The sequence below is a fragment of the Haemorhous mexicanus genome, chromosome 34, assembly GCF_027477595.1.
Source record: "Haemorhous mexicanus isolate bHaeMex1 chromosome 34, bHaeMex1.pri, whole genome shotgun sequence".
NCBI classification, from domain to species: Eukaryota; Metazoa; Chordata; class Aves; order Passeriformes; family Fringillidae; genus Haemorhous; species Haemorhous mexicanus.
In genome coordinates this window covers 1,504,166-1,508,497 of record NC_082374.1, presented here as the reverse complement: position 1 = coordinate 1,508,497, position 4,332 = coordinate 1,504,166, and the positions used below count along the sequence as shown (strand labels likewise).

Sequence of the window (4,332 nt, the reverse complement as noted above, 5' to 3'; positions counted from 1 at the left end):
GGGAAAAATGGGAGAAAATTGGAGAAAATGGGGAAAAGAGGGAAAAATTGGGAAAAATGGGGAAAAAATTGGGAAAATCCATGGGGAAATCAGGGGGAATGAAAGGAAAGTGAGAGAAAATTGGGATAAAAAGGGGAAAATTGGGAGGAAAATGGAGGGAAAAGGGGAGAAAAACTGGAAAAAGGAAGGGAAAATGGGGAAAAAGTGGGAAAATCTGGGAAAAATCTGGGAGAAGTGGGGGGAAAAATGGAGGGAAAAATGGGAATGGGTGGGAAAATTGGAGGGAGAATGGGGGAAAATGGGGGAAAAACGGGAAAAAAGGTGGGAAAAACTGGGATAAAAGGCAGGAAAAACTGGGATAAAAGGCAGGAAAAACTGGGATAAAAGGTGGGAAAAACTGGGATAAAAGGCAGGAAAAACTGGGATAAAAGGGGGGAAAAACTGGGATAAAAGGCAGGAAAAACTGGGATAAAAGGTGGGAAAAACTGGGATAAAAGGTGGGAAAAACTGGGATAAAAGGTGGGAAAAACATGGAAAAAAGGTGTGAAAAACTGGGATAAAAGGCAGGAAAAACTGGGATAAAGGGGGGGAAAAACTGGGATAAAAGGTGGGAAAAACTGGGATAAAAGGCAGGAAAAACTGGGATAAAAGGTGGGAAAAACTGGGATAAAAGGTGGGGAACAAACTGGGATAAAAGGTGGGAAAAACTGGGATAAAAGGGGGGAAAAACTGGGATAAAAGGGGGGAAAAACTGGGATAAAACGGGGGGAAAAACTGGGATAAAAGGTGGGAAAAACTGGGATAAAAGGCAGGAAAAAACTGGGATAAAAGGGGGGAAAAACTGGGATAAAAGGCAGGAAAAACTGGGATAAAAGGGGGGAAAAACTGGGATAAAAGGTGGGAAAAACCTGGGATAAAAGGCGGGAAAAACTGGATAAAAGGCGGGAAAAACTGGGATAAAAGGTGGGAAAAACTGGGATAAAAGGTGGGAAAAAACTGGGATAAAAGGTGGGAAAAACTGGATAAAAGGTGGGAAAAACTGGGATAAAAGGGGGGAAAAACTGGGATAAAAGGCAGGAAAAACTGGGATAAAAGGTGGGAAAAACTGGGATAAAAGGCAGGAAAAACTGGGATAAAGGGGGGAAAAACTGGGATAAAAGGGGGGAAAAAACTGGGATAAAAGGTGGGGAAAAACTGGGATAAAAGGGGGGAAAAACTGGGATAAAAGGTGGGAAAAACTGGGATAAAAGGCGGGAAAAACTGGGATAAAAGGCAGGAAAAACTGGGATAAAAGGTGGGAAAAACTGGGATAAAAGGTGGGAAAAACTGGGATAAAAGGTGGGAAAAAACTGGGATAAAAGGCAGGAAAAAACTGGGATAAAAGGTGGAAAAACTGGATAAAAGGGGGGAAAAACTGGGATAAAAGGTGGGAAAAACTGGGATAAAAGGCGGGAAAAACTGGGATAAAAGGTCGGAAAAAACTGGGATAAAAGGTGGGAAAAAACTGGGATAAAAGGTGGGAAAAACTGGGATAAAAAGGTGGGAAAAACTGGGATAAAAAGGTGGGAAAAACTGGGATAAAAGGCAGGAAAAACTGGGATAAAAAGGGGGAAAAACTGGGATAAAAGGTGGGAAAAAACTGGGATAAAGGGGGGGAAAAACTGGGATAAAAGGCAGGAAAAACTGGGATAAAAGGTGGGAAAAACTGGGATAAAAGGTGGGAAAAACTGGGATAAAAGGCAGGAAAAACTGGGATAAAGGGGGGAAAAACTGGGATAAAAGGGGGGGAAAAACTGGGATAAAAGGTGGGGAAAAAACTGGGATAAAAGGAGGGGGAAAAACTGGATAAAAGGCAGGGAAAAACTGGGATAAAAGGCGGGAAAAACTGGGATAAAAGGTGGGAAAAACTGGGATAAAAGGCGGGAAAAACTGGGATAAAAGGCAGGAAAAACTGGGATAAAAGGTGGGAAAAAACTGGGATAAAAAGGTGGGAAAAACTGGGATAAAAGGCGGGAAAAACTGGGATAAAAGGCAGGAAAAACTGGGATAAAAGGTGGGAAAAACTGGGATAAAAGGGGGGAAAAACTGGGATAAAAGGTGGGAAAAACTGGGATAAAAAGGCGGGAAAAACTGGGATAAAAGGCGGGAAAAACTGGGATAAAAGGTGGGAAAAAACTGGGATAAAAGGTGGGAAAAACTGGGATAAAAGGTGGGAAAAACTGGGATAAAAGGTGGGAAAAACTGGGATAAAAGGCAGGAAAAACTGGGATAAAAGGTGGGAAAAAATGGGATAAAAGGCAGGAAAAACTGGGATAAAAGGCAGGAAAAACTGGGATAAAAGGGGGGAAAAACTGGGATAAAAGGGGGGAAAAACTGGGATAAAAGGGGGGAAAAACTGGGATAAAAGGGGGGAAAAAACTGGGATAAAAGGTGGGAAAAACTGGGATAAAAGGCAGGGAAAAACTGGGATAAAAGGGGGGAAAAACTGGGAGAAAAGGTGGGAAAAACTGGGATAAAAGGTGGGAAAAACTGGGATAAAAGGTGGGAAAAACTGGGATAAAAGGCAGGAAAAACTGGGATAAAAGGTGGGAAAAAATGGGATAAAAGGCAGGAAAAACTGGGATAAAAGGCAGGAAAAACTGGGATAAAAGGGGGGAAAAACTGGGATAAAAGGTGGGAAAAACTGGGATAAAAGGCAGGAAAAAAACTGGGATAAAAGGTGGGAAAAACTGGGATAAAAGGTGGGAAAAACTGGGATAAAAGGGGGGAAAAACTGGGATAAAAGGTGGGAAAAACTGGGATAAAAGGTGGGAAAAACTGGGATAAAAGGTGGGAAAATCATGGGATAAAAGGGGGGAAAAACTGGGATAAAAGGTGGAAAAACTGGGATAAAAGGTGGGAAAAACTGGGATAAAGGTGGGAAAAACTGGGATAAAAGGGGGGAAAAACTGGGATAAAAGGCAGGAAAAACTGGGATAAAAGGCAGGAAAAACTGGGATAAAAGGTGGGGAAAACTGGGATAAAAGGTGGGAAAAACTGGGATAAAAGGTGGGAAAAACTGGGATAAAAGGGGGGAAAAACTGGGATAAAAGGCAGGAAAAACTGGGATAAAAGGGGGGAAAAACTGGGATAAAAGGTGGGAAAAACTGGGATAAAAGGGGGGAAAAAATGGGATAAAAGGCGGGAAAAACTGGGATAAAAGGGGGGAAAAACTGGGATAAAAGGTGGGGAAAACTGGGATAAAAGGGGGGAAAAACTGGGATAAAAGGTGGGAAAAACTGGGATAAAAGGTGGGAAAACCTGGGATAAAAGGTGGGAAAAACTGGGATAAAAGGTGGGAAAAAACTGGGATAAAAGGTGGGAAAAACTGGGATAAAAGGCAGGAAAAACTGGGATAAAAGGTGGGAAAAAACTGGGATAAAAGGTGGGAAAACAACTGGGATAAAAGGGGGGAAAAACTGGGATAAAGGTGGGAAAAAACTGGGATAAAAGGTGGAAAAAACTGGGATAAAAGGTGGGAAAAACTGGGAGATAAAAGGTGGGAAAAACTGGGATAAAAGGTGGGAAAAACTGGGATAAAAGGCGGGAAAAAACTGGGATAAAAGGTGGGAAAAACGTGGGGAAAAGGTGGGAAAAACTGGGATAAAAGGTGGGAAAAACTGGGATAAAAAGGTGGGAAAAACTGGGATAAAAGGGAGGAAAAACTGGATAAAAGGCAGGAAAAACTGGGATAAAAGGTGGGAAAAACTGGGATAAAAGGCAGGAAAAACTGGGATAAAAGGTGGGAAAAAACTGGGATAAAAGGTGGGAAAAACTGGGATAAAAGGTGGGAAAAACTGGGATAAAAGGTGGGAAAAACTGGGATAAAAGGTGGAAAAACTGGGATAAAAGGGGGGAAAAACTGGGATAAAAGGGGGGAAAAACTGGGATAAAAGGCGGGAAAAACTGGGATAAAAGGTGGGAAAAACTGGGATAAAAGGTGGGAAAAACTGGGATAAAAAGGTGGGAAAAACTGGGATAAAAGGGGGGAAAAACTGGGATAAAAGGTGGGAAAAACTGGGATAAAAGGGGGGAAAAACTGGGATAAAAGGTGGGAAAAACTGGATAAAAGGCAGGAAAAACTGGGATAAAAGGTGGGAAAAACTGGGATAAAAGGGGGGAAAAACTGGGATAAAAGGGGGGAAAAACTGGGATAAAAGGCGGGAAAAACTGGGATAAAAGGGGGGAAAAACTGGGATAAAAGGTGGGAAAAACTGGGATAAAAGGCAGGAAAAACTGGGATAAAAGGTGGGAAAATCATGGATAAAAGGCAGGAAAAACTGGGATAAAAGG

At 42.1% G+C, this 4,332-nt stretch overlaps 2 long non-coding RNA genes across 2 annotated transcripts; both read left to right on the top strand.

Moving 5' to 3' along the window:
- Positions 1-333: 333 nt before the first annotated feature.
- LOC132341005 (uncharacterized) lies at positions 334-759 on the top strand. The gene is made up of 3 exons (XR_009490067.1): positions 334-519; positions 608-651; positions 720-759. It is a non-coding gene; the product is annotated as an uncharacterized LOC132341005 (long non-coding RNA).
- A 2,977-nt stretch (positions 760-3,736) lies between these two features.
- Positions 3,737-3,989, top strand: LOC132341006 (uncharacterized). The gene is made up of 2 exons (XR_009490068.1): positions 3,737-3,781; positions 3,892-3,989. It is a non-coding gene; the product is annotated as an uncharacterized LOC132341006 (long non-coding RNA).
- The last annotated feature ends 343 nt before the right edge of the window (positions 3,990-4,332 follow it).